Source organism: Eptatretus burgeri, chromosome 3 (genome assembly GCF_056783735.1).
Source record: "Eptatretus burgeri isolate ZD-2024b chromosome 3, Ebu_testis_v1, whole genome shotgun sequence".
In the NCBI taxonomy this organism is placed as follows: domain Eukaryota; kingdom Metazoa; phylum Chordata; class Myxini; order Myxiniformes; family Myxinidae; genus Eptatretus; species Eptatretus burgeri.
Window position 1 is genome coordinate 134,331,775 of NC_140963.1, and position 8,268 is coordinate 134,340,042.

Sequence of the window (8,268 nt, forward strand, 5' to 3'; positions counted from 1 at the left end):
CCAACGCCCCCTGACCAATCTGGAGGTGAGTTACCTCAGAGCGAATCCCTCCACCCACTTGGGGGGGGGGAGGATAAGAAAGGTGGTCGTGTCGGGGGTCGGGGCTTTTTGCTCTTTGGTCTGCAGCAGTCGTCGTCTGCGCTCGTTGGTCCTTGGTCTATGGTGGTCGTCGTCTGCGCTCTTTTCTTTTTGCTCTTTGGTCTTTGGTCTGCAGTTGTCATCTGCGGTTTTGGTCTGGTCTGCGGTCTTTTTCGGGTTCCTCGTGGTGGTGGTGGTCATGGCGGAGGTGTTCCGTGGTGGTCGTATCATCGTTTGTGTCAGCCAGGATCGGGGGCTCATTGGATTCCGGGTCGTGGGTTCGAGTCCCACCGTGGTGGGTTTGAGTCGGTGAAACCGCACGAGGCGGCCAGGTACCCAGCCAGATTCTGACCCCCAGCTGAACTATCCTCCATGGCTGAAGGGCCGAATAAAGACCCAAGAGGTCCATTTATTTTTGGGTGTGTGTGTGTCTGTGGCCAGTCTGTAAGTGGAACTGTTTCAGTGATTCCATTGTACATTTTCCTGCATATTCGTGATTAAGTCTGCTCTGTGTTTCTCTCCCTCTTACATTGTAATAAATAACTGTTAGATGTTCCACTTCGTTGTCTGTGCTTTCTTTCATTGACCCAGTGTGGTTCGGGCTTGAGAGTCAGGGAGGCCGATTGTGCCGTAAGTTGTTATTTGGACCGGCGCAGCTTTGGTAACTCCCGCTAGGTTACGCCGGATCCGAGTCGGGAACAGCGGCTCAGTTCGGACAAAGCCGGCTGAGGGTGTGGCTTCCCCGGTAGCTAGACTGCGCGGCTAATTAGGTAAATTGGAATCAGACAAAAAGACCCTAACTGCATGGTCGAAATATTGGCGTCCACGGTCCATTGAGTGACCCGTCGACTATGGAGTTATCCGGAGTGACAACCTTCAATTCCGGTGTTTGGTGGGAGACGGCCCAACTGCTCCATCTAGCGGTCGTCCTCGTCACCGAACCCGGCACCACAACAATATGATGCAAAGTGTGGCATCTGTGCGTTTGTGCATATGGCTGTCTCCCACTTCTGCGCTGCTTTTGAAATGCTCTGCATGCAGGCAAATCTCACCATTCAATCAGAAGGAATGCCTGATACCAAACGAGATACATTTTAAACGTATAAATACAACAAAGAATCACAGTTTGGTTATTAACAGAGCTTTAAGGTAGGACTTCAGCTGACAAGATGACCTCGAGGTAGCCACACTCGCCTCATCATTGTCGAGCATGGGTTTGAGTCTCAGCACAGCTATAAACTGTCATCCTGGTATTTCACAGACAGGGTGATTTATCAATGAGTGTGCCATCCCTCGACTGGCTGGCCCATCCACCAACATTAGTTGGTGGACGTTAAAGATCCACATGGTGTTCTTCGTGAAGAGTGCTTCATGTTAAAAATTCCTGCCTCAACAAATTCTTGTTGGGAAGGCAATGGAAAACCTCCTCGTATAACCTTTGCTCAGGAAGCTGCTTCAACGGCACTGATTCTCTGTGACAGATTACGCTCAACATATTTTCAAAGGATAGAGCATGGACAGATAGAGAAAGGGGGAGAGAAAGGGGGTGAGGAGAGGAAGAGAGGGGGGAGAAGTTTATTTCTCCAACCATTATGTCCACCCCATTCCTCCCCACATCCATTGTTTGTCCAAGTCTCCCTCTATTTCATCCTTCAAATCCACTGTCAGTTCCCGCTCCCCCTACTGTTCCTTTTGTCCTGTTGCATCCTGATCCGTTCAGTGTTCTTGCTCTTCCATGAGCCTTGACCCTGTTTACAAAAAAAGTCATAGGTTGGCAACCATTGTACAGGCTTGATGGGTCGAATGGTCTCTTTCTGTGTTGAAATTCCTTGAAAGGGAAGTCATCTATTATATATTGTGAACCGTGTTGTCTGTCTTTGCGTTCTTCGGTCTCCCGTTTACAGCAGCCGCTTCCCACGCTGCATTTGAAATAAAAGCTCAACATTCAGTTTTGAAATGATGGGAAAGCAGGCACGAGTAATGTTGATGCCAAATTTTCTTTCACAATCAGGATATTTTTTTCCCTCTTTATCAACAAATTCAACCTCCACCGCCCGATGTTGCACCACCATTTCACGTTGGGCAGTATTAGTAGCTCAGACCTTTGGCTCTGAGTGAAACCAAGAGTGCAACACAATTAACCTTTTTTTAAATACATGAAATAATTCAATTTGATAGATTAACTCACTGTACTTCATAAAGATGATGGTAACACCAAAAAGGCAGGTGACAAAAAAAAGAGAAAGAAATTGACTGATTCAAGGAAACGGGCCAAAAAAGATGAGTTCAAGTGCTATTGTTGTAACAAGACAGGTATTCCACAGATCATTGAATGTGAAGCATGTGAAATGTGGTACTGCTCGTAATGCCAGAATATACCGCCGGATGTGTACAAACTGTTTGTGGTGGAGAAAAACCATGCACATTGGTATTGTACACTGTCAAGACATTGAAGTTGAAGTGGATAGGATAGTGGAGAAACCCAAGAAAAAGGCAAGCATAGATATTGAATGTCTCACACAACAAGCTCAGGAACAGATCTCTGTTAAGATCACAGAGAAAATAAATTTAAATCCATCAAGAAGTTCAACAAACAGTGAAAGAAATAATAACTTCTTGGGAGAAAAGATTGGAGCAAACATATGCTGATGTAACAAAAGCATACTTGGTAAACCAATGAGGGCACGCCAAGTGTGAATATCATACCATATCTCTCAGTGGAGGTGAGATTTCAGGAAGATACTCGAAGCAGGGTGAAGATCGCTCAAATTGTGCCAGCATGGCAGCTACAGAGAAGATGGCTGAAAGGGGAAGAAGAAAAAACAACTTTGTTGTCTTGAGCCTTCCTGAATGTGCTGCAACTGCATCAAAAGGGTGGCAGGAAACAGACCTTAAGTCTTTTGCAGAATTGAAAGAGACAGGAACAGAATTAAAGCAGGAAAAGGAATTCATATAAACAAGGTCATTAGGTGGGGGGGGGGGGGTATTGGACATAACAAGAACTAAGGGCCTCGCGTAGCACTTGTTCAGCTAAATGATACATCAATGAAGCTGAGAGGGAAATTGAAATGGACCAAAACGTACATAGACCCTGACTTAAACCCACACTGGAGACAGCAAAGAAAATATATGCTCGGTGAACTCAGACAAAGGAGAATTGAAGGTGAGCAAAACATTGTCATAAGGCATGGTGAGATTATGGTACACAAGACTCAAGCTCTGAATTGTGAGGAAAGCAGTAAATCAAGATGCTGACTGGACCAGGAAAATAGTAAAGTGGAATATGCGAAGGACTCACAATCGAATGAGGATGAACTGATTCTGAAGGAATCACAACTTAATAAGGAAGAAGAGATAGATGCATCCAGTGACATCTGTTCGCAAGATGACCAAGCACAAATACAAATACCAAACCAAGATAGTGGAGCTGTTGGTGGATTGCCTGAAGTTGAAATGGAGGAACTCCGTGAAGACACGGGTGGAACAGAAACAATGACTATGTCGGTTCAGAAAACACCAGGTCAGAAGAGGATATCATTGCAGTACTGAAAGACAATGAACACTTGTGCAAAAAATGGAGTTCAATTGAAAGGACTGTATACTAATGCAGACATGTTAAGTTATAAACTTGATCAGTGTTTACCAGACATAATCATGATAACTGAGGTAGTACCCCCAAGTTCAGTAGATTCAAACTGTTGGAGCCATCTGTTGCCATTAAAGGTGATGACCTTTTCTCTAATCTTGATGAGGAAGGTGTTCGGGGAGTAATCGTGTACGCTGGAAGACAACTACGAGCATCAGAAACTGTTTATGATTTCAAGTTCAAAGAGATTGTTGGATGCTCCATTGTACTCCATGGAGCCACAACAATAATAGTATGTGTTTAATCACAGTCCATCCAGCAATCTTGAGAATAATGAATCTCTATTGGAAGTAATAAACTACACGGAATCAAAGTGTACGTCTAATAATCATAGTGAGAGACTTTAACTTTCCGGTAATTGAGTGGCAAAACTGGCTTCCAAACAGTCAACATAACTACTCAGTTCACAGGTTCTTAATTGCTTTTCAGGAAGCCTTCATGCATCAAATTGTTCGAGTGTCCACAAGGTAGAGGGATGGACAGAGCAGCATCCTTGATCTGGTGATAACAAATAAGCCAGAATTAATTGCAGCTTTGGATTATGGCCTACCACTTGGACGAAGTGATCACTGTTGTCTACACTTTGAGATAAACACTGAATCTGGCCCTATCATAGAAAGGGAGTTAAACCTTCAGAAATTAAACACCTACAATACAACTGGGGTAACTACAGTGCTATGAAGTGCAAGAGAGAGAGAGAGAGAGAGAGAGAGAGAGAGAGAGAGAGAGAGAGAGAGAGAGAGAGAGAGAGAGAGAGAGAGAGAGAGAGAGAAGATGGCACACAACTAGACTGATCTCTTTGCTGGAGACGACTGTAGGGAATCGTGGAATGTGTTTAAGGAGAAACTTCTGAATCACACACACACACACACACACACACACACACACACACACACACACACACACACACACACACACACACACACACACACTTGAAGGTCTTTTTCCCTGCGATAGCAGGGGTTAGCCTTGCGAGCCCCATGACAATCATGGTTTCCTTTTTGAGGGAGTTTTCTGGCCAGATGCCCTTCCTGACACCAACCCTTAAGTTGCCTCTTATGACATGCAGGGATACGATGTTCCTATTTTAACCAGGGCACACACCAGGACCAGTACACTGGCACTCATTTTACTGACCTTGGAAGGGTGACATGCTGAGTCGACCCCACCTGGTGTTAACTCAGCAGCCAACGGAGCTCAAACTCAGGACCCTATGATCCCAATCCAGCCACCCTAACCACTAAGCCAACACCAGGCTTGGGCAACTTCTGAATGCAATTGACGAATTAGTTCCAGTTGCCAAAAACACGACAAGGCGTAATAAGAAACAAATCAACGCCACCAGAGAGACTCTTGCCACAGGCAGACACAAGTGTCACACGAGGGACAGATTTATAGTTTCTGGGTGTGGAGAAGATTACCGATACTACTGTATGGTGAGTGACAGCTAACATAAAGCAACTCGGAACCTCATAAATAATATGAGACAAGACTCATCTATAATATGAAACAGATTCCCAAGGATTTCTGGTGTTATGTTAACTCAAAAGCAAAGAGCAAAAAAAAGTATTGGCTCTTTGAAGCGACGTTAGATAAAGACGAAGCTGAAATGTTCAACAAATTCTTCAGTATTGTGTTCACCAATGAACACTTCAGTGATGTGCCATGCCTAATTGGCAGTTCAATGGGGGCACACATCGAGAACATAAACATCACAACAAAGCACCGGCCACCCGCTCTTTCACCATTTCAGCCAGAAGGGTCCTTTTCTCTGACAACTGCTGGACATTCACGCGAGACAATCCAGCTTTTTGCTCACAGATAAGTATATCGTTTTTTAAAGCAGATATCACACCAAAAGCGTTGTATGTGCTGTAAGAGCAGTATTGTTGGCAAAAACATTTGATTTGGGACTTTGTGCAGTCCCACCATTGTCTCAAATTCAAATATGAACCATTTTGTGACTCACATTTTTCCCATACCATTTTAAAAGCTTCTATAAAATATGCACTTTGTAAAAGTTTCAAATAAAAATCCAATATGCACTTCCACAGACATGATGAGGAAAGCCACACACCATAACAATCATGTAATGATCGGAAAAACCAGACGGCCTTATATACGAGTTCTTAACAATGTTTACCATTTCATGATTAACATAAAACCTGTCGAGGTGAGCCATCGTCAAAACATTTCTTGATGCACAAACCCATGTATACTAATGGATATGACAGTTCTGTTCCCGCTACACATCCACCAGTTTAAACTTTTTGACTCGCTGTGCCAAAGGCCTTGCAATGGGTGGATGAGGCTCAAAAGTGTTCCGATTAAGTTGTGGGTTCAGGGTGCAGTTGTAGTCACCCCCCAGACACAACAACATGGTTAAGTCAATGGTGCTTACAAACTCTGCCAACTTGTACAGAAAGGCACCTCTTTCAGAGTTAGCACGAGGACAGTAAACATTTGTCATGCAAATCTTCAGGTTACGACTGACTAATTGCACAGACAGTAAGTAACCTTTGCAAATTTCCTTACAAGTTATCTCCAAAGGCTGAAGTCGAGGATGCAACACTATTGCCACACCAGCCTTGGCTTCAACAAGCACACTCAAGAAAAAAAAGACAACCTTTAAAGATTTCACACCACTCATCCTCAGTAGACCGATTTGCATGCGTCTCCTGTGGCATTAGCACATCAATTTTTTTCATTTTGGAAGAGCTGAAATACCTGGAGGCGACGCACACAACTGCGGCCTCCATTGATGTTTAGGGATGCTACTTTTATCTCCATCCTGTTAGTTATTCTTGAAGCTCTTTACCAGCCCGAGTAAGACATTTCCTTAACCTTTGGAACTGAGGCTCTGACATGTTAACCTGATAAGGATCACGAATCATACTCCTTGCAGTTTTAATGAAATCGTGTAAATTCGGGAAGTAATCTTTTATTTTTACTTGTCTTTTCCTGAATGTATCATCCAGGAATTTAATCACATTTTCTTGAGGCACTGAGGTTGTGTCGTTTCCCCCTTCATCCTCTTGAGAGCTTAAAGCATGAAAATGTGGGGTAGAAGAGGTTTCATCTGAATCAAGTGCTTCATCTATAACCTCGCCTATTACTTGTGGAACATTTACTTTTGGCTCAACAGAAAGTTGTGCTCTGTTTACGGACCCCTCCGAATTTGCCTTCTCCATGTCCTGCCCCTCTACAACCCTTACATCATCATCATCTGTGAGGGAGGGGTTGACATTTAACTCACAGGGATTTTCCCCTTTATCTATTTCTCCATTACTGTCAGACATAGCTGTTAACTCGTCTGAACAAGTTTGGCGAACAGGACAAACACTTAAAACATCCTGAGATACCTCACTGTTGTCCGTGTCCCGCTCAGAGTCGGCCAGTGGAGCAAGCGAAGTTTCCACATCCGCACACGACTCCGGTACCACCAAGGGGTTTCCACTGCGAGACGTGCCTTGGAGGTCCACCGAGCCTGACACGATCTGGACCTTATTCTGCTCCTTAGCATCAAAATTTGACCGTTTTTGGCCTTTTTTTCCCGGTATCCGTAACAGATACCTCCATATCATCCACACTGTCCTGGACAGTGGTTGGTAAAGGAGAGGAAGCAACCACTTTCACTTCCTCGTTTGGTGGGGTTGGATATTTACGTCACGATTACACACCCTCTCTCCAGCGCCGGTCGGGGTGGACGAGTCCAATTCGTCGTACACCTCAGCCGGTGGGGCTCGGCTCCTGATTCACCTTCTCCCCATTTAGTTTGTGGTGAAGAAGCATCGTCCCTCACCAAACCTTCACTTTCCTGCGGTGTAACCGCATTGGGACAAACACTCTTCACGTGCCCGTAAGCTCCACACCCAAAACACGTCATGACCTCTGAGGAGGGAAACATTTTATATTCAAACCCGCGATTTTTAACCGAGTCCAACATTCAGTGTTTTTCCATTTTCAGGTAATATCATATAAACCACTCTTTTAAAGGACATGACGTGGTTAAATTTATCACTAACATGACGCATTGGCACCATTGAGATCCTCGACACAACCTTACCGAACTTGTTTAACTGGTTACACAAGTCCATATAAATGGTGGGATATAACTAATGTTAACTTTAACTGTTGGGGCCTGTAAAGCGAACACAGATAGGTAAGTGTTCGGTTCGATGAACAGGCCATGCTCAATCACCGTGGCGGCCATGTGATCCTCGGACACAAACACCACAAACTTCTTATTCATGCGAGAAGCAGCACGAATATTATGTAAACCGACGATGTTACTGATGGCGGAAAGCACATCGTTAAGTTCCACCTCACTGGGAGGGAAACAAAAAACAGCGTGTTTACGAGTTCGTGACTCGAACATCTCGACACGGAAACGTTCACCCGCCATTCTAACTCAACAAAACAAGTTAGTAAACTGTCAAGAGAAAAAAAAAAGGCGTTTTCACAAACACCAAGAAATCAACGATTAAAGTTGAGAATTAACAAAGAACAAGGTCGCAGTGAACGATTTTCTCCACACGAGACCG

At 44.2% G+C, this 8,268-nt stretch overlaps 1 long non-coding RNA gene across 1 annotated transcript in view; it reads right to left on the bottom strand.

The window, feature by feature from the left end:
* Positions 1 to 8,268, bottom strand: part of LOC147031023 (uncharacterized) — a 215,243-nt gene that overhangs the window by 48,756 nt on the left and 158,219 nt on the right. The window lies entirely within an intron of this gene.